Source organism: Molothrus ater, chromosome 1 (genome assembly GCF_012460135.2).
Source record: "Molothrus ater isolate BHLD 08-10-18 breed brown headed cowbird chromosome 1, BPBGC_Mater_1.1, whole genome shotgun sequence".
NCBI lineage: Eukaryota > Metazoa > Chordata > Aves > Passeriformes > Icteridae > Molothrus > Molothrus ater.
The window spans coordinates 25,894,661-25,917,166 of record NC_050478.2 but is presented as its reverse complement, the minus strand read 5'-3'; positions in this window follow the sequence as shown (position 1 = coordinate 25,917,166).

Below are 22,506 nucleotides of genomic sequence, written 5' to 3'. Positions count from 1 at the left end.
GCAAAGAGCCTGCTCCAGCATGGGATACCTGGATATCTGCTCCAACATGGGTCTCCGTGGGCTGCAGTTGCCTCACCATGGTCTTTACCACAGGATGCAGGGGAATCTCAGCTCCAGCACCTGGAGCACCTCCTTGGCCTCCTTCTCCTCTAACCTGGGTGTAAACAGGGCTGTTCCTTTCACATGCTCCTCCTCACACACTCCACTCTTCTCTGACCACAATTACATCTGTGCAATAACTTTTTTCTTTCTGAAATATGTTATCACCTATGTTATCACCAGGCATTACAACCATCACTGATGGGCTTGGCTTTGGTCAGCAGCAAGTCCGTCCTGGAGCTTCCAGGGATTGGCTCTGTTGGACATGGGGGAAGCTTCTGGGAAGTTGTCACAGAAGCCAGCCCTGCAGACCCCTCACTACAAGAACCTTGCCACATAAACCAAATACACTGGATTCAGAGCTCCTAAAGTTCCAGAAACATCATCTCAGTTGCAGCAGAGTAGTGGCTGTCTGTAGCTAATGGCTGAAAGAGCTTTAGAAATGCAGCACTTTTTTTGAATTCTTAATTTTTGGAAATGTGGGCTGGGGTGGGGGGCAAGAAAATTAAAAGAGAGAAAATTCTATTAAACAAGTGAGCAGTTTGGTGCTCCATAGTAAAAGATGTTGACATATTGGAGAAAGTCACAAAATCACAGAACATGCTGAGTTGGAAGAGCCCCATTCATTGAATCCAACTCCTGGCCCTGCACAGGACACACCAAGAATCCCACCATGTGTCTGGGAGTTATGGCCACCCAAACCATCAGGGTCCTGGGACACACACATAAACACTGAGAGATTTGAGTCTGCTTTAAAAGGGAATTCTAAATAGAGATTTTGCTGCTGTCTTCAGCTGTTTAAGGGGAAATCATACAGAAGAATAATTCATACTGCTCTCAGACCTGCACAGTAAAAAAGGAAAAAAGCTCAAATTGAAGAAAGGGAAAGGCCAACTTCATTCAAGACAAAAGGTTTCACCACAGCAGTGGTCAAGAGCAGGAAAAGGTGTCCAGATGTTGTGGAATCTTCATCCTTGGAAGCATCCAAGGACAGACTGAACACCCTCACCCTTGGTCTTGCTAGGAGCAGGGGCTTGGAGAAGATGGCATCCCATCCAACCTACATGATTCTGTGATTCTAAAAGAAAATAATAAAAGGTTCGCTTTTTGCCCAATGTATCCCCATTCCCAGCAAAATACCTCTAAAATATAAAACCAACATTAGGTAAATAGATCTTCCCAGTTTCTCTACTGCTTATTCAACAACAATAGATCTGTTAAATGCTATTTTTCTCTGGAAAACCTTGAATCAGTGTCCTTGAAATAACCTATCCATTTTGTCAACAAACCTTAGTCCATCTTGTTTATGCTAGATACACTTATTTTATTAAAGTTTAGACATGCTATCTATCCAGCAACAGAGAAAAACATTGCTGAAGACAATTGGTCCAGTCTGATCTCTCTTTGCTGTGTAAGGGCAGGCACTTCACTGAAGTCAAATAAATTTAGGTTGGCATAATAGTAGTTCCTGGGGGAGTAGAACGGATCTTGGCTGCCCAAGGCTGTTTGACAATAGAAGAGAGCAGTTCAGCAAAAGCTAATGGGTTTATAGTGCTTACTCCTATAGTCCCTGGGAAGGCAGAATACTTCTGCAATTAAAAATTTCATGCCTAGCTACATTGGGTCAACAGCACAAAATCACCTCTGGCAGAAGAAAGACCTGTTCACAGGTGCTGATGGGAATTGCTGTCATATATGGGCAAAGCATTCTGTGTGTTTGGTGTAGGGTTATGGCAGCAAACAAAGGCTCAGAAACAATCTAGAATTCATCTGTCTTTATTTTATTTTTGTTTCTATGTGTCTACTAGTGTGAATTAGCTCTACTACTATCTGAGCCCATGGAAATGGCAAAACACCACCTGCAACCACCACATTGATCTTTGAGGAGGCCAGACAGAATGAAAACTGGGGGGCTTGTTCCCTTTTGTGGATGAAGTTTAATAAAGAATCTGCATACAGTCTACTGATGAATTGCTTTGCTCAATGTGAAGAGAAGGATTGCTTGTGTTTTTTCTGGGGACCAGCAAGAGGAGATAAGAACATCAGCATGTGTCATTCTTCTGGATTGGTTTGTGTTTTCTGCAAACATTAAGTCTGATCTTAGTCTGTGCACTAGTTATAGTCATTATAAATCTAATCAGCACACTAGAATCAATGAGAGGGAAGGCAATTTAAGGAGATTAGAAGAAAATTCTGGTAAACAAGAGCTAAAGAAGTTCTCTTCCAAGATGATACAGACAAAAAAATTTAAGATGACAGCATTGGTAGTATGCATACAACCTCAAGAAAGCAGCAGAAAATGTTTTTATTGTAGCAAATAAAAGAACTTTACCATTTATTAAGATTTCACCTCAAGTTTAAAGCCTTCTATCAATTTATGTTCCAGCAATACACTGCTTTAAAATTTCTGTAAGTCTTCATAAGGAAGACATGAATAATGACTTCAGAAAATACAGATGCAAATAGCCAATCTGAAGATTTGTAAAAGCTTATTTGAAGAGGGAAGAGAGCTACAGAAGATTGCCCCCATGAAAATTAGCCTTAGAAAAAAATTTGCATTTCTTAAACTAAATCAGCTGAAGTTTTGTGTGCCTTTAAGAAAATAATCTAAGCTGAGTCTTTTTATATGCTTTTTCAAGCATATTGAGACTAATTTAAATTACAGAAAGTCCTTTCTGGTTGAGCAACAGCTTTCAGTCTGAATATCACTTTTGGTACAATAGACCTTCAATACAGTTCAAGGTGGGTTTTTGTTATGTCCAAAAATAACTCAAGTCATTACTGGGTGCTGCACATTGAATCATTACAGTATTTAGAAAATACACATAAATGTATACATATATGTTTGTTCTACTTCTGGTGGAAGTTTCTTTCTTTGTTTAAACTGAGTTTTCTGCTATTGCCTCACATCACACCTGATATTTTTTCTGAGTCTGTGGTCCTTCAACTTTCAGTCTCTGAGAAGAGATAAATCACCACCATGGGTGAGAGAGAGGCAAATGGAGGGCATCAGGCCCATGTAATTATGCCTCCTTTTTGCCCCATATCCCACAAGAGGCTGGTTTCAGGGCAAGAGCAAGGGTAGGAGGGGCTTTAGATCCCTTTCTGCATTCCAGATGTTAGTCTGTTGAGTGGATACAGACAGGGGACATGACTTATATTTCTTTGCCAATGGCACTCCATCCCTCACAACAGCATTCCGAGGCAGCTGGAGCTGGCAGGATGTGTGGCAGGGACACTGCCTCTGCTGCTGGTGGTCTGCTTGCTGCTATGCTCTTCAGATTAAATCACCTACTGTCCCCTTAAATTTTGGTTTGATCTACACACGAACAGTAGCTAAGTTATTAAAGCTCTAGCTAACCATGCTCAAAACAATCCAGCTAAAAGTAAAAGATGAATGGCAGCATTTGCATAGAACACATCAGAAATGCTGCATAGAAGACGTCAGATCTTTTTATCAATAAGATACGTTTTAGAAAAACAATAGCACCTTTGAAGTAATTCCTGAGTGCTATAACAATGCAGAGGAAAGTGCAAGAGCAATTAAAGTAGGGATTGATTTGAGACTGAGTAATGCAACAATGTGTGCTGCTGATGATGCCAGAGAGCCATGGAGAGCTCAGAAATTGTCACGTTTTCTGTCTCCATGAAAAAGGAACCAAGATAGCTCTTATTTCCAATCATACAAGGAAATTTATTGACATCAAGAGCTAATATGGGATTAGTGACCAACATGTGACCAATATACACCAAAGTTCCTCTCCATACCAAGTGATGTAGCAGGTGGGAACCTGCCTTTGAGGTTATCCAGAGCCCTCCATTGCAACAGTCTGGTATCAGCCACCAGGATCTTAGCTGGCCATTTCATCTAAAAGGTCACAAGGTTTTTACAGGCAGGAGAGCAGAAATTGTAATGAAAACTATATGGCCATTCCTGACAGCTGGTTTGCCCTTCTGAGAATGGAGACAACTTTTCCCATGGGATTTGACTAGGGACTGAACGTGGCAAGGCTATCCCTTCTCTCACCCCAAAAATTACCTGCCTGGCTTCACCAGAGCTGAGCAGCTCCAGTCAACAGAAGTTATGCCATATGAAGTGTGACATTGCAACTTAAAATTAGATATGGTGCACAACCAAATGGAGCCAATTGCAGCTGTATGGCATTCTCTAGCTGGGTGTCTGGTTCTCTGCACCTCACAGGGGGCACCTGAGGACACGGAGTGGCTGCAGCAGCTAAGGCAGCAGCTTTGCCTTCCTGCATCCTAACTTGCTGTCCCTGCCTCCCAGCACCTGTTCTGACAGACAGCCCAGAGGAAGCTGATCTCCATCCTGTGGCACAGCAGGAAAAGGCACATCCAGCTGCAGTGGGAAAGCCCTTCAGCTGCATCCATGGGGTGCAGTGCTCTGCTGTGCACCCCCTGACTCCAGCGCAGCCCAGTCACTTGAGCTCATGGTTATCAGTGTCTGGGCTGGAGCTCAGGCTTGGAGCCCAAAGTTTCCTCCATCAACTGTCCTCAATTTTCTAAAAAGCAAAGATGGCCTCCGAGCTTGCATCAGTCCAGAAAAAGTTTCTGCTTCATAGTAGGTTTTATTCTTCCCAAGTTACACAGTCCTGGGATTTGAGAGGAGCTAGCGTTTTCCATTCAGCTGATGTATTGTATTAGCCTGCTCTGTGAGTGCCATTATAATTAGAAACAAACCTATACAATTGATAAAATAAGACACCTAATTGTTGTATTTATTCCCCTGTGAAGGCACACTCTGGCACTATTAATTGTACTTAGTCACAATCTGTTCATCATCTAATTGTTTTCTACATAGCTGAAGAGAACCAAATATTTACCCACATGAATTTATAAATATCTACTCATGAATCATAGAGTTCTTCTTAAAGGCAAGAAAAAAATGCAGAAAATGATACGTACAAGACTGAACAGACTTTGGGTGTCAGGGCTCTCTGGGGACCAGGAGCTATGGAGCCTCTCTGGAAGCCCAGGGCTCATCCCACCACCCTGTCCAGGACTGGGACAGCTCCATCCCTGGGCATCCCTGTGGGTGCTGCATCCCTGTGGCCACCACAGCAGCTGTGGGGGCCTCTCAGCCTGTGGGTCCAAGAAATTCTCTGAGGATACAGTCCTGGCCTCAGCTGGCATCTCTTCCAGACCTTGCTTTGGCTTGTCTGTGCTCTCAGGGTGATATTTCTGCTGCATTTAAGTTTAAGGCAGATTAATCTTTTAACTGCTGTAGCGACAGTCTCTGAACCCAGCGTGAATTAAACACATGAGCTGGCACTGCACTGATCAACCAGTGGGACTGATTGACTTTCCCAGCATGTCATAGAAGAAATGTACCAAAAATACTTCTCTGATAATATACCAGGTATTCTCAAACTCTAAAAGCAGAGTCCTCAAGTCCCCCAGAGAATTACCTTTGCTGCAGAGGTGTGAGGTGGGCTGTTGGCTCACATTAACTCTTGGGTTTTTCCAGATAGATTCTCCCCTTTACAAGGTATATGTATTCTGATCATAGATGTGGTGAATTATTTGATCAACTTGTAGGCAGAAAAACGACAGACATTTCTTTAAATGGCAAGGGACATTTTCCTTTTGACACATTGTAAAATATGTAAAAACAATATGTGCTTGGTCAAGCACTATTTTTCAAAGGGTTGTAAGAGTCAATTTCTTATTAAGAATTACTGGGAGTTTTATAACTTTTATGTTGAAAATAATGCAACTCTCTACCTGAACAGCAGTCAAATTTAAAGACAGAAAATTGGTACAACAGGTAACTGTAGTACAAACTGAGCCTTATCAAAGCACACACAGGAACTGGGGCTCTACTGCACGTTTCATAGGAGAATATAAATGTCCTCTGTGATCTTAAATTTCGTAATTTGAGGTCTCCCTTTTCCCCTTGGAAGTTATGCAGCTGTGAAAGCTCTAGAATATATAGCATGGATAGATATGTAAATATTCTCTGCAGGAAACATCTTCCCCTTTGTTCTGGGGTTTGATAGCCAAAATTACAGATCCAAACATGCCTAGGAATATTCTTTCTGTAAGTCAAAGTGAAATTTATGTTGTTAAATTACTTAAAAGACAAAGTATTAGAAAGTTGAATGTGCATATTTGAGAAGTCCAGTAGATGAAGTGCCTTGATTGGGAAGCTTGAAAATATGAAGAATTGTAGCTCTAAGTCTGATGAAACTCTGATACTCACTGATAGTGACTGCCTCCCCAGAATCAGATTAAATCCAGAACACAAATTTATATTTTTAAAGACTGTGGACCTCATTAACATCCTCCCCAAGACACTACCTCAAAGTAACACTAAATATACTGAAATACTGTTTTCTTTCACCAGTGGCTGTGGCTCACTGTGTAGGATGCCTGGATAGAATTGCTACCATAGTACACTTGATGACAGGAATGTATCACCAAACTAAAATCTCCTGGCAGTAAAAGCTCACTGTAACAATAAAAATCCCCTTTAAAAAGTGATCGAAAGAAAGAAAGAAAGAAAGAAAGAAAGAAAGAAAGAAAGAAAGAAAGAAAGAAAGAAAGAAAGAAAGAAAGAAAGAAAGAAAGAAAAGTACACAGATAACTTTGAGGATAATTTGGAAGATACTATTAAATCAGTGTACTGGCATATCCAAGTGATTAGATAACCAGTCCACATATTTTTGTTGTATATTCTTTGCCATGATGTAAGAATATAAATCAGAGTGTCCACAACTGGTATCCCTCCAGGGAAAGGTTGAACCACTCTGAATGAAGATTGAAAGAAATAATTAATGGCCAAAATCCAGTATCTTTTCTCTGGGCCCCACTTTCCCAGCCACAGGAGATGAGTACAGAAACCAAAATCACTTCAAGGCTCCTTCTGCCCTTGTTTCTCCAGGCTGGGATTTTTACACCTACAGCATGCTTGCATGGAGGTGTTATATCCTGGTGACCAAAGTTTGCACTGAAGTAATTCTGGTCAGAAAAAGAGGGAGCAGAAATAAATTATCTGAATGTTTCTATGTTTCTATTTCTTAAAAAAAGGAAGCATTCTACCACAATAACAGCATTCCTTCCAAAATCCTTGTATATCTGGATTATAAGGGGAGACCCAAACTTGCCTGGTAGCTCAGTGAGTTGTTCCCACCAGGCAAGCCTCATACAATTCCATAATCCATATTACAGTAGCTGCAGTAATTTCAAGGCACAAGCAATGGCAGAAAAGCCATGAGTATCTCTACTGCCATCAGCAACCTCACTGTTTTCTGCAGCTTCACTTCATTGAGAGCTTCATTAACAGGGGAATTGCCATCTTTGAAGGCATTTTGTGCAAATTTAGTTAGCTTTATGCTTTTTTTGTGAAAAAGAAAGCCAGAACTTTTGCAATAAACATCAGATTTTTCAGCAAAATGCTGATAAACTCTTCTATAACAGAACAGAAAACATTTAAAGTGCAAAATTCAGGAACAAATTAAAAGAGATGGGGAAAACTGAGCTAAACCCTGGTTCCACCATAGTCCAAAGGAGACCTGACTCGTCCATTTCAGCCTAATCATGCTCACCAAACACCACATCAGAAATGTCAAACCTGACTGTGTAATGCACACTGTAAAGAGTTTTGTGTTACCTTTTAAAACAGTGCGTGATTCTGTCTTCCAGCTCTTTTTAATTTCCTTTTTCCCTCATTGCTAACCCTCCATAATAATCTTTGATGCTGGGAGAGCGTGAAGTTATTTCCATAAAGCAACAAACACCCCCAGTTCATAACCTGCACAATTCTCCTCTGCAAACCTTTAGCCTATGTTCTGCTTCTGCTCTTGTACTTTTCACAAAGCTGCCCCTCTACTCTGCTCTTCTGAGACCCCACCTGGAGTGCTGCATCCAGGTCTGGGGCTGCCCGAATGAGAAAGACATGGACCTGCTGGAAGGAGCCCAGGGAGGCCCCCAAGCTGGTCACAGGGCTGGAGACCTCTCCTGTGAAGGAGACTCAGAGAGCTGGAGCTGTTCAGCCTGGAGAAGAGAAGGCTTTGGGGAACCTTCCAGTCCTTCATGAGGGCCTATAAGAAAGCTGGAGAGGGACTTTTACAAGGGCATGTAGTGATGGGACAAGAGGGAATGGCTGCAAACTGGAGCCAAAGAGAGATGGTTTACACGGATAGAAAGAAGGAATTCCTTGCTGGCAGATGAGGTCCCTCAATATCAAACTTTGCTTTGAGCAAGTTCCACTGTGTACATTTATCTTTCAGCTTTATTTCATGCTGCTGATTTTAGAGTAACTGTGCCCCTTTTCTCCAGACCCAGGTACCCCACAGTACCTCTCATCTCACTGCCTCTGCATCCCCCTGAATGCTCAGCAGACTTCCCCCTTTCACCCACCTATATCCCCAGCTACAAAATGCAGCGTGGTGAGCCTGCTGCCTTGCTATGTCAGGACAAGGAGGAGAAGAGAAGCACACCAGCAGTGTCACAAGGACTGTGGCAACACCGTGTGTGAGTCACTCTGATCCTGCTTTCTGCCAGCCCACCAGGAGAGAGACCTGTGCCTGCACCCTGAGAACCTGGAACCTTGCACAGCCCTCTGGGGACCCCTAGGGTCACTTGCTGTGACAACAGAGACAGCGTGAAGGTCTCCCCTCGCCGGGGAAGTGCTTGGGCATTCCCACACATACCCGAGCCATATTAATCCATGGAACTCTGTTTTGTGGGACTCCCATCATGAGCTGTCTGAGCCACAGAAGCAGTGACGTGGTGAGCTTGGGGCTCCTTCTGTCTGTCCAAGGCTCCCTCCAAGCTCTAGGTGCTCACCCTGGCACTGCCAGCAGCTTCCCTGGCACACCTTCAGTCCCAGGACATGGCTGTCCCTCAGCACTTCTCTGTGCAAGCTAATCTTCAAGGCTGAGTTTACACAGGGTAATTTAATGATGAAAGAATAGAGGGGAGGATGACAGGACAGGTATTTCAGCTTTTTTTCCAAATTATTTATGGGATTTACAGCTGGTTTAGAGAGAACATATGCTGATGGATATTGAAGAGCTACAGTAACCACAAATATGGCACCTACTTAACCAACAGATTTCCAGAATTTCTGAGGCATAGGTTGAAATTCTTAGTGTTATGACAGCCAGCATCCTTCAGAGCTGCTCTTGAACCAAGCATGAGTCAACACAGTGGTTTCAGGCATGAAAAACTGGAATGTTTATAAGAAACTGATTAACAAAACACAACACATACATTCATCTGTCTGAGCAATTCATGTGAAATTTGGGGAGGAAATTAATCAATAATTCCGCATTTTTATACATCTCAGTATCCTGCCAACACCAGGTTCCCCATGGAGCAAGTCACTCCCCCCAAGCTGACAGATAGGGGCACACAGTGGCCTAGAGCAGCAGTGAGAACACTTCCCAAAAGAAATGAAATTGCAATGAATCACTGTGATGAATAGCCTGGGGCAACAGCTCATCCTGTGAAGGACCACGTTAAAAATGTTTTTCTTTTCTGTCAATGAAATATTGTCCCATCAGAAAGCACTGATGAATGAGTTGTGCTGGACCCATCTCCATAGCAAGATGAATCTGCCTATTCCCTGGGAATGCAACGTGAGGTTTAGCGAGGCCATCCATGAACCAGGACACTTCTGCAGCACTTTGGTGCAGACAAGGATGCAAACCAGCAGCCTTGAGCCAGCACTTCCTGTGCAGTGTGCTCCAACAGCCATCAGGTGCAACAAAGACTTGCTCGTATATGAAAAACCAAAGGGAGCTTGGGGCTGTAAAACAAAGCAAAGGGCTGAAAACCTGTTTCTAAGTGAGCCAATCATTACAAAATCAGGATCATGTTTTTCAGGAGCATAACAAGGTTTCACAAAGGAAATTAGGTCAAATCTGTGTTCCTCATCTTAAACAGAGGTTACCAGGGAGCTATTCAGAGCATATGTGCCATTGTCATATATTTAATGAGTAAAGCAGATTTGCAAAATGAGATTGAAATAGGGAAAACACCATGCTTTTATAGACTGGTGAATGTTTCATAAAGATCATGTGCCATTAAACTCACAGCAAGAAAAACAGGATGAAATATAACCCACTCAAGCCTGCACCTATGGAGAACATCCTCTAGGTAATTTGAGCCAGAGTGGATGCTGTAAATCTAGAACAGTTTGAGATAATCATTCTCATCTCTCTGAGAAACTCAGGTTTCAAAAAAAATCAGAGGAAATTGCTAAGAAATGGGAAAGGACGGAGTCTGTATCTGTCTCAGGACAACAAATTGGAAAAGCCCTTGCCACTAACATCTGTACCCCATCTAAACCTGTGATTAACAGTCAGACACTACTGACTTTGGGTACAATTTCACAGCACAAGGTCCTCTTCTGCTCCTTTTGTAAATTAACAAAATGTTAGCACTTCATTAATGTTCACTGCATTTCCCAGCAGACTTCTAATATTCATTCACTTCTGATGACAGCCCACATTTGGGTGTTTCTGGGTGTCTTGGCCAGGATCCCTGAGCTAAGAAGTAAATAGTGTTTTCCATGTCTGGAAAGACTGACATTTGGAAATCTTAGCATCCTTCTCACTGGAGCTTTGGCAGAGGAGAAGGAGGTAAGACACCTGCCCACTCTTCAAGCACCTATCCCAGCACCTTCTGTTCTTCACATCCTAACAGCACAGTAGCACCCACAGTGGCATCCCTAAAATTCACTGGATGGGGCAGAAAATATCCAGCCTGTTTTTTCTAGTGATGCAGCAGAATTTTTAGATCCATTTGAAAATTATTATTTTCTTTCTTTTCAGAGACAAGAAAGACTCAGTTTTACAGTGACAGTTAATTGCACCTCCATGATAGCCTCATAAAAAATTCTTTTTTTAGTTTGGTTGCTAGCAAAGGGATTTGGATGTAAATTTGAACTCTGAAAGGGTTAGGATTACTAGGGATATATAAAATGTATATGCAGGTGAGCTGCTTTTGCAGTGCTACCTACAAGAAGCTGGCATCAAACATTACAAATATTTTCAAATTTTGCTGCTAAAAAGAGCCTTCCTCATATGTTCTACCAAGAGGTGACAACAAAGTTTCTTCCCTAACAAGACAGGCTTGGGAGCCCAAGCATCCTGCACTGAAGGAGCTCACCTGGACAGGTGAGCAAGGCTCAGTGCTCCAGCCCAGCTTCTGGGGAAGCTGTGCCAACAACAAGGAGCTGTGGAAATGAGTGTTGGCAAGGCAGAGGCATTTGCAACATCTGTGTGATTAATGCAAGCCATGCTTGCAAAAACACACAGCAAACCTTGACCTGCATTAATCACATTTAAAAGGGGAAATATTTTCACTGTCACTGTGATTAGGCTGTGTCAGAAGGAAACTTTTTCCATATTGGTAGTTACTAATTCTTATTGAAGTGCTTTAAGGCATTATTTAACTAACTTCATTTCACTGTGAGTATGGCCTTCTCTCTTGTTCTTTTCACCCAATTGCCTTCATCATGCTGGTGAGGGGGCTTTTGTCCCCATTTTTATGTGGGGCTTGGGATTTTGAGGTTTTTTTCTAGTTATAGAATTTTGAGTGACTTTTTGATTAAACTGAATACTGAGCCTTTCTAGTTTCTGAATTGTTTACTTTGCTGTAGAAACAGCAGTAGGTAACAATAGTATGCAAGGAATTTTTCACAGTGTCTGTGTTTCTCCTGCCTACTTGGGAGGACCACAGAACTCTCCAGGATATAAAAATTCTCTTTCACTCAGACAAAAAAAAAATCACATAAGATCTGGTTCCATGCAGACATGACAAAGTTTTTTCGGGAAATGGAAAAGTTAAAAAAAAAAAAGAAAAAAGAAAAAAAAAAAGACACATTAGATAGTCTGTAGACAAGCCAGTTAAGATTAACATTTGCAGCATCAGCAGGAGCTTGAATCTGGGTCTGCTGCATTTCCATGTTCAGCCCACTCCCTCCCTCTGTCTGACTCACCACAATTACAGCCAAAGATTCAATCTCAAGGGATGTCCTTCCGTAGGGATCTTCATCTTCAGCCAATCTACATTTTGTAATGGAATGTTTCATATATCATACCATCAGTTAATTGTAGTATTTCCAGGAATTTTTTTTAAAACCAAAACTACTCTGGATATTGGAGACTTTGCATCCAAAGATTCTCTCTAATTTCTTTTTTTGAATTTCAGCACTGATCCATTAACTTATCAGGGATAATGGAGAGCATGTTGCTTCTTCTGTAACAGTGCTAATGTATTACATTTATCAGATTTGGTAATTTTCTGTTTACAGGAAGCCAACATTTACCAGTCATTAGTCTTTATCCTTTTCATCCTTTGCAGCAAGGAGTGATCTGTATTTTCTCCAGTGGAGCCACTGAGATTCGTAAGCCATACAGCCTTGAATCTGATATTATTCACAATGGGAGCATTCTCAAATTAACTTATTGCAGAGAAATGTAAATCAATTATGTTTACAGCTCTCAACAAACAGAATTAAAATGTTCCACCAGTCTGTTTTGAATTCCTAATCATTTTTGTGATTAACCCAGTGTCTGGGATTTGCAAGAGAGTAGGAGATGAATTGGCTTCTCTTCATTATCTGACACAGTTTGGTTATTCCTGAGGTGTCCTGAAAAAACAAGCAGCCAAGCAAATTCCCCTTAAATAGTGAGCCATCAAGAAATGGTTAACACCCACTGCCATTCCTCAGGACCACTGTGCAAGTCAGAAGGTCATGCTCTTGAGATGGCAAATGAAGCAAATCCAATCCCAGGCCAAGAATGAGCACACAAGGCAAGGCCAGCCTGCTCATGAACTGTGAGTGAAGGCAAGAGAATTGGGTGCATGATAGGCAGAAATGCAGCTTTGGAAAATAAAGAGCAACATGTAAAAATGTGAAGCTCAAAGCACCACTCATCCATCTCCCCACCACAACATTTTAACCCTGTTCTCTGCAGTAGCCATCTCCCACTGATTCCATTTCATTTGGACCACCACAATTAGGAGGTTTTGATGATTCCTGGGATCTGTCTGCTTTTGCAATCACATAAAAGCTAACACCTCCGTGTATGTTTGATTGTGTCCTGGCTCTGAAGAGCCTTTTGGAGCAGGAGAGGTCTGCCTTACACCACCCTAAAGATCCTGCTCCCTGCTGGCAGCCATCGGGGCTTGCATCCAGGCTCCCATCCCTCTGTCCTGGGGACAGCAGGGATGTCCTTGGGGACATCTTGTTGCTCTCTACAGCTACTTGAAAGAAGGTTGTAGTGAGGTGGAGGTCAGTCTGTTCTCTCGAGTAACAAGCAACAGGATGAGAGGAAATGGCCCCTAGGTTCCGCCAAGGGAGGTTTAGATGAGATATTATGAAAAATTTCTTCATGGAAAGTGTTAGGCACTGGAACAGCCTGACCAGGGAAGTGGTAGAGTTACCATCCCTGTAGGTATTTAATGGATGTACAGATGTGGTACTTACAGACGTGGTCTTTCATGTCCTAAACTATTCTATGGTCCTATTTCTGAAGGACATATGTCTTTCAGATATGCAAAAACAAAAACAAAAAACAGGGCTGGAGCATTTTACCTTTTAGTACAGTAAGACACCACCATTTTTAACATAATCACTTTTGTCTTCCCAGCACACATGTGAAGCAGAAGCTGCCCCATCAGACAGATGGGAGGCTCTGGCACTCTGAGCATGTGACAGCTCCCTATGTATGTGCATAATTCAGGAGAATCCAGTGTGTTCATACTGCCCAAGAGCCCAGACAACTTTTCTGAGATGCAATGGCTGGGTCAGCTCTGCACAAGACACCAGCCTGAGCTGCCAGGCAGATTGTGCTCACTCCACCTCATGAGGAATTTGGCCAGCTGGGAGGGAAAGGAGCAGCCTCCACCCAGAGAAGAGAGGAGCCTCCACATCTGCAGGAGCCCAGCTCCTCCTGCTCTCCAGATGTGCAGGCTCCCATGGGACAGGCACTGCACCAAAGCACAGTTGCATGCAGCAGGAGCACTGCTCTTGCAAAGAGCTTGCTGTGCTCAGCAGCTTCAGCCATCCCTGAATTTCAGCAGCCCAGATCCTTCCCATCCTTATGTAAATCTCTGCTCAGTCTAGACTGACTTACGCAAAATCCTGCACTGATTTCTACAAATCCAGCATTTAGTGGCTTGACACACTGATGAAATATCACATTTTTTATTCCAACCTTATAATCAGAAAGTCAGAATTACAGTAAATGGAATCTTTTCTATCCTCTGTTTTAAAAGGTCTAATTATTTTATTATTCAGTGTATGTACACGCAGATAAGTAATAATTATTCAGAGTATTATCCTGCATAATAGAGCCAGTTAGTGCTCAGAGATAATAGCACAGAGACAGCTCATTATACCAATTTGTACAAAAATAACATAATTATTTTCTTCTTCTGAACAAACTTGTTCTGGTGTGATAAGAGCAAGTTTCAATCACTTCTTTATTTGCTGAAAGATTAAACACTATGCAGCCAGTAAAGTGATTATTATTTTCATGATGAATCATCATGTGCAACGAGGAATTAGCCATCCAAAGGACTTGAAGACAAATTCGTATAAATTAAAATATTACTACATTAAAATAAGGATGCTCCTGAAATTATTGCACATCTGTTTCTAAACAGCCTTCTTACTAGAAATATCACTTAGGGGTTCATCCTTGCTACCAGCTGAGAAAACTCAGAAGAGTATGGAGAGGCAGAAATGGTGATGTTTCCCAGACTGCAAGTTTGAGATGCAGAAAACCAGTTCAGCCAGTGAGTGTTTCGTTTCACCAAGGCTGAACTTACACTCCAAAGCAGGACAATGGCAACAGAGAAGATGGCTTTCCTGCAAAAAGACAGCTTTGCTCCCTGATAACCCAGTGGCCTGGAGTATCGTGGTCTCTGCTGGATCTAGCAGCCTGCTGTCCCCAAAGTAGGTGTGGAAGTCCTGTGACAAAGTATGTGTTTTATTTTTCCAGCCCTTTTTTCCTTCATCACCACTGATCCAAGCTCTCTTCATTCAGTACTTCTTTATCTAATCTCTTACTCCACTTTTACCCTGAAATAAAAAAACTCAGGGAAAAAAACCAGAAAATATAAAACAAATTAAACCAATGCTTGCCACTCTTGGCTCCTGTCTCTCTTACTCCAGTATCTCCCCCGAAGTCAGCTGTGCCCCAGAGCTGTGTCCTGGGAGCAGGGCATGGCAGGGCTGAGCAGCAGGAAGGAGATTGACCTGCCACCACCTCTTTTGCTTGTGGGATGGGGCTGCCAGGGCCTGAGACTCTGGTGAGACAACTTACTTTCAAGTAGGAAACCAAGGGAGGACAAAGGAAGAACTAGAATAAAATCTCCATGGAAAAGGAAGACTTTATTTCAAGGTTTTCTGTCTTGCATACCTTGGAGTCTGTCCTGCAGTGGAAAAAGAAAATCACCACTGTATTGAACACAATTTCATAACTCACTTCTGCTTTTGATGAAAACTCATTCACGGTGGGTTTTATTCTGCACCAGCATTTATGCTTGTGCTCAGGGAATGGGGAGGTTCCCCTTAACCAAATGAAATACTGTTCTTGCCTCTAGACAGACATTATGGATCATTGCAATTTCTATCTCCCAGCAGAGGACCTGAGACTGTGAATTTGTCTGCAGCTGTGGGTTTTTTCTACACCAGCTGTGTGAGGGTGAGCAATGAGCAATGCTGCTCCTTAATCACAGCCTGTGCTGCTCTGACTGGAAATCAGGCTGGTTCTCAGGCCAAGATGCTGACAAATCTCCTTCTCTAACACAAGCAGCAGGAGCCTGGCTCCACAGACAGAGGTGAACCTTGCCACCTTCTCCCCTGTATCTGGGGCTTACTGGAGGAATGGGGCTTGTCCTTGTTCTGGATTCCAGTTACTCAGTGATGCTGCCTGTAAATATTATTCCTACAGTGCTGGCGGATTTATTTTCTGTGGATTAGAATGGGCATTTTTATCATCTGAATTGCATGAGCCAGTGATGAAATTCACTGGAATATAGTGCTTCTATAAATATTTCATAGAGATATGCCAAGTACTATAAATAGTTTCATACCCTGCTCCCAAGCACCCTGAAAGCACAGTGCACACCAAAGGCCTAGGAAGGCCTGTGGTCCAAAGTCGAGGAGGAACTGCCTCTCCCACCTGTTGGGAAGAAAATACACTAAAATCTTGCTTGGACAAGGTGTTCACCAGCATGTCAAGTCTCCATGACAGCTCTGAATTTTCACAGCATGTAATCTGGGCAGAATGTCAGAAAGAGTAGAAAAACCCCTTCATATTTATGGCAGAGAGTGAGTTTAGCAATCAGCCACACTCCTGGGGCTTGGGAAGCCTTCTTGTCCATGCTCAATGAGGCTGAGCAGGGGTGGCACAGGTCAGGGCAATGGTACATGCAGCACAAGGCTCAGAGAGCAGCTGTACCAAGAGCTGCTCCACAGCCTCTTACATCTGCTCATCCCCACCCCTCACCACACCCTCCAAAAGGGACCTCTGGGGATGCCCCCTCTCCCCCTGCTCACCAGATGTGCTTTTTATGCAGCAGATGTTGCTGCATACTTGGTACTTGGCACAGTGAGAATAATTTCTAAAAAAAAAATACAAGCAGCCTATTTTGGGGCTTATTGCAAATGTTTATATGAAAGTTCATTTTTTATTTAGGAATTTTAAGGCCATGCTCTTCAAATGTTGGTGTTCCAGGTGCTATGCAGTGACCTGAGGCTAAAATTCACATCTAAGCAGCCTGTCCACACCAAAGCATCTGAGTCATTTCTAGAAAGTCCACTTGCAGTCCACAACAGATGGTACAAAGGTTCCCTCCTAATCCCCTCTGTGGTATGTTGAAATTAATTCAGAAAATCCACACAGATCCCTTGGAGTGATGACAGAAGCCCCTGCACATTTGCACAGAGGAGACCTCTATTGCAGAGGCCAGTGCAGTGGGCCCTGAGCTCCCCAGAGCTTCTGGTGTTCAGTAAAAAGCATCCATTTCAATAATCTTAGCCAGGTTTGCAAACCTCGAGCAGATTTTCTTACCGGCAAAGGGGAAGAGATAAGATGTCTTTTTCCCAAGCCAGGCTTTCCATTTTCTGAGCTTAAAAGCAAACAGTTCTGGTCAAGAAATGCCTCCTTGGGACTGGAAAAAAACAGTAAGAACAAACACAGCTGGGACCAGATTTGGTTTGATGCAATTTTCACTTTCTTCCATTCTGTTTCCCCACAAGGGAAGAAGTGTGGACTTTGCAGTCCAAAACTCAGCCTGCTGAGAGCAGTGTGCAGCATAATGTCAGGATTTCCCTCAGAGGTTTGCTGAGCTGTGTCAGAAGAGCCCATGCTCAGCTTGTCACACTGCCTGAGGAGGAGGCAGGAGTGGGGACCATGGGGAATGGGTGCCCCCCTTTCCATCGGAGGACATTCCCTGGCTCCCACCAGCACAAATACTCCTTTGCACACCAGAGGAGGTAACACCCAGTGTTTACCTGGTTTAAAGGGTAGCCAAATGAAAGACAGAGTGTGGTTTAACTTAACCATGGCTGTATATCAAGCCTCACATTTCTCAAACAGCTACAGCAACAAGCTGTTACAGATTGCAGTTATTGGGAAACAGCAATTTAATCCACAGGTAGCATTGATATTTCATGTTTATTGCTTTTCCCCAGCTACCTTTGTGCAGGGAACAAACTTTTGCTCTTATAAATGACTATTCCATCACTAATTACAGTGATCAGTTAGTTATAAGAGAAGGGGTTTTGTGATAAAGATGAGACCCAGAAGTGATTATAAATAATACATAAGGTTTATGTGATATGAAGAGTTTCACAGGTATCTCATTACACATATTTTGTTCAGGAGTAATTAATAACATTATTAATTTTCTAAGCCTTTTTCATTGTTTTGTGCAGGAGAGACCAGGCATTTTCAAATTTCTCTAGTCTTAGTTACTTATAGGAACTCTTTATACTGGTGTTAAGAACCCTTGCCATCAGTTTTTGTGTTTATTTCTGAACTCGAAAAGAAATAGCTCTAAATTTTAACTCATCAAGTAGTTCTTATGGTAATAAAGAAATGAATTAACCTGAGCAAAATAAAGAACAGAATCATAGAATCATTAAGGTTGGAAAAGACCTCCAATGTCATCAAGTCCAACCAGACAAGAACTGTCTTCAAGCTAGAATCAGCTTCTTAACTTGCACTTAGCATTTGAAGACACTCTTGAATTAAAACAATCCCCTAGATCCCCGTTCCAGTTCTCTAGATGTTTTCTCAGGAGCTAATTTACTCTCCCTTTGAGGCTGATTTTACATCAACTTTTAAATTTATCCAGTTTTTGAGATGAGCAGAATCATATTGTGGCCTGTAAACTTGCTGAAAATTGGTTTCAAAATAACGATACACATTGTAGGATGTCAATAACATTGGAATAGCTTTTACAGGGTTGTCTCTAGCTCCAAGTACCCCTGATGCCTTAAGTTTTAGCTTTCATATTTTCCAGATTCTGTACTGCATTAGTATATAACTCTGAAGTTCGTATAATATGTTAAAAAATTCTCTTCACAGTTTAGTTAGACAAAACAATCCTTTTCCAGCCTGAGAACCAAGGACACTGTTGCACCTTCAGACTTAAAAAAGTATAAACAACAGCAAATTGAGGAGAGCAATCTAGGAGGATGGGACTTCTTAACTTGAAGCTGTAACTGGACAATTAACCCCAATATATAAGTGGACCAAAACGTACAAAAGTGTGAAAACGTGTGATCCATTGTCCATCTTGGGTGTAGCCTTTGGCCAGGCTCTTGTACTGCCCAAGGTGTATCCTTTGAAGGCCTTTTTAACAAATACCTACTTTATTCCTTTAACACTGTCTAGCCTCTGTTCTCCATAGCCTCTCAAGGCATCACCCCCTTGGCATTCAGGTCAATATTCCTTGCTTGTTTTGACTTGCTATATAGATTTTGGTGAGCTTTTGGTTTGATATCCCCTAAAATTCCTACAACAGTTCAACATAAGTGACCAAACTAGTAAATTCCTACAGGTCCCCTGTCATCTCATTTCTGGGAGTTTTCTTAACACTGAAAGCCATTATCCAGTCTTTCAATAACTGTCAGTCAGCACAGACATCTGTACACCCTCTGCCTGGCTGCTGTTAACTAGAGGCATTACAGATGCTTAGGAACAGCCAGGAGAAACACTTCTTGCTCTGGGAGCCAGCTGCAGCTTTGCAGAGCTCAGCAGTGAAAAAGAAGAGAAAATGGAGAAGCTAATTCCACCTGATTTACTTGCTCTGCAGCATTTCCACTTGTTGGGTGCTGTTTCAGAACTGACACATGCATCACTGTGGAGAAGCACATGGATTCAGTTATGTCCCCAGTCATGACAACCAGAAGAGGCTGCTGATGGGCCTGAGGTCAGGGATCAGGCCATATGGCCACCCTCTTTGCTCCTTCAGCACAGGACTTCAGTGGTCATAAACCAAAAAGGTATTTCTCCACAATGCTCTGAAACCTGTCTGATCACAGTGTCAGGGATGCATTTGGTCTCCTGCAAGATCAAAATGCCTTTAGTCTGGCAGAGCCCCACTTCTTTTGTAGGGGTCTTTTAAGGGCAATCTATTATGCTTAGGACGTGTCATTTTTTTGAAACTTCAGAGCTGCTTTCAAATACTGGAAATAATTTATTTACTGCATCAATGTGATCAGACACACTTCATGCTTTGATCTGCAATAGAGCCTGGTACAGACTTCATGTATTGTACCCTTCATACCCTTACTGATCATGTGCTCACAAGGAACAGGTACATGTCTGTTCTTTACCATGCTGCCATACACTTGCTACAGCAGATTTTCCTTCAGGTGATGGACTAGCAAGGGAAGACCACATCCACAGCCATTTAGGAGGAGGTAAAGTCCCAGATTCCATACCCCTGTTGTTGAAAGATGCATATTACAGATAAAATATGGGTCTATCTTACTGTTAAAAGTGTTATGTTGCTCTCTTAACATCTGGCCATGACCAGGCTCCATGAACTGCAGGGCTGGAGCAGTGGCTCTGGATAGGGAACACTGGATCCTCCAAAGAATCTGCAACCAGTGGTTGTTCTTATGTTCCTTTTCTGCAGAAAGAGACTGTCTTGACACACAAAGACTTTTTTCTCCTTGTTCCTGTCATCTTTGTTTTTCTTTGCAATACTGCTGAGAGGTCATCCAAATTGTAATCTTATGTCCCAGAGGTTTTGTCCGTGATATTTTCATGTTCTTTTTCCCTATTTTTTTTTTTTTTGCCTAAGATAAAGGAGAGAGAAAACAGGACAAGTCACTGCTGCATAAACTCCAGTCTCCATAGCAACAATGAAAAATGTTTCCCTTCCTCAGTTTTACAATTCCAATCCTATAGTCTCACCTGAGGCTTGGGAGAGCAGCAAGAGAATAAAATATTTTCTAACTTACTTGTTCATTGCAGTTTTGAAAGCAGGCTACTGGGGTGAGTAGCGTGGGCCAAATTAGACCCAAAAGCTTTCCTGAGATCTGGGGTGTGAGACAGGGCTTGGGAAGGGCAGGTAGGAAGTACTGGATTTACCTCTGTAGGACTTGTATGCAGTAAAGCACACTGCTGTAACACAAACTGCCGACAACAAAGAAAGCAATGGAGAAGGCAAAATGTTAACACTAAGCAGTGCTGGTCTTCCTCTGACCATTCCACCACTGTGGGATCAGGAAGGCAACACTGTACTAAATCTCTAGAAAACAGGGGCTGCATTGCTGTATTTGCACCAAAATCACAGTAATTGTCCCAGGTTACTGCCATGAACCTGCCACAGCCATGCAGAATGCAAGAGGCACACAGGCAATGCTGCACTCCTGAGCACAGGGGAGCTGACAGACATCCATGACCCCTCTCTCCTGCAGTGGACAGACTGCATTTTCCAGGACAAACTGGGGAATTTTGAGCCTGAGGAAGACTGGACCCCACAGTCTGAGTCAGTGTCTGGCACCAAGACCTTGGCTGTGGCTTTGGAGTTCTGTGTGATGGATCAGCACTCGGCAGTGGCTCTCCAGAGGAAAGTACCTTAAAGTAACAAGAGATGCTTGGAAGACTTAAGTTTTAACAAAGCCAGTTCTTCCTAAACTCTTTCTTCCCTGTCTGCCAGTCTCCTGGGCAGGGGCTGCAGATGTGCAGCTGTGTGTGTGCCACATTCCTGTCCACCCCACAGCAATGTGTCTGTCACACAGCATTAGGCATCCCAGTTGTTTGTGGAGGAGGTGTTGATTTCCCCTCTCTCAGTCTGAGCTAAGTTCCCCCATGTGAAATCAGCAACCAACAGCATGACTGGTGCTGTGCTGGCCAGTCTCTCTGGTGACCAGTGAGAGGACCTAAGGGATTGGCATGAAACTGTGCCATGGAGATTTAGGTTGGGTATTAGAAAAAGGTTCTTCACCCAGAGGGTGGCTGGGCACTGGAATAGACTCCCCAGGGAAGTGGTCACAGCACCAAGCCTGACAGACTTCAAGAAGCGTTTGGACAACACTCTTGGGCACATGGTGTGATTTTTGGGGCTGTCCTGTATGGGGCCAGGAGCTAGACTTGATGATCCTTATGAGTCACTTCCAACAGAGGTTATTCTGTGATTCTGTGACTAGAAGGACAAAAGCAGGCTGAAATACAGATGCATCTAAACAAACCTCATTGCACATTAAAATGCCCTTAATTTCTTTTCCAAGCTCATCTTTCAATTGACAGTGTTAATTTGGAATAGCTGAACTGGACAGGAATGGTGTAATTTAACTAAGAAGGAAAAAATGAATCAGAGTAGTTCAGTTTCATCATTTGTAAAGAAAAGCCACAAAGGAGTTTTCCTTTTTAGTGTACCTGAGGGGACATTCTGGGAGCACTGTACAATACCAAGCTGATACTTAGGACAGGTCCATTTTCCCACTACCCAGTAGTATGTGCTCACATTATTAAATTGAATAGGATGGAGCTCTTAAATCAGTTTTAACTGAGTATTTGATTAACTTGAGATTTTTTTCAGCTCTGAAAAGTTCTCTTCATTTATAATCAAAGGTGACTGATAACAGCATGATATTTTTAATATGTACTCAAGTAGTCTGCTCTGGCAGACTTTTTGTGCTACAGATTCTGTATATTATTCCACCAGAGTAAAGCAAAGTGAAATCCTGCCTTGATACAACCCCAACAGGGAATTTCCATCTTAGATTCCTCTGCATGTTGTATTGGTTTTGCTGTTAATGTCACAGGATAAACACATATCAGTGTTTCAGATTCTGTACTCATGTTTTCTCCAGTCAAAACCAGAAATAGGAACCTCTGGGGAAAAAACTGGTAAATAGGTTCATTTGTTTAACACAAATTTCACCTCAACCCTCAA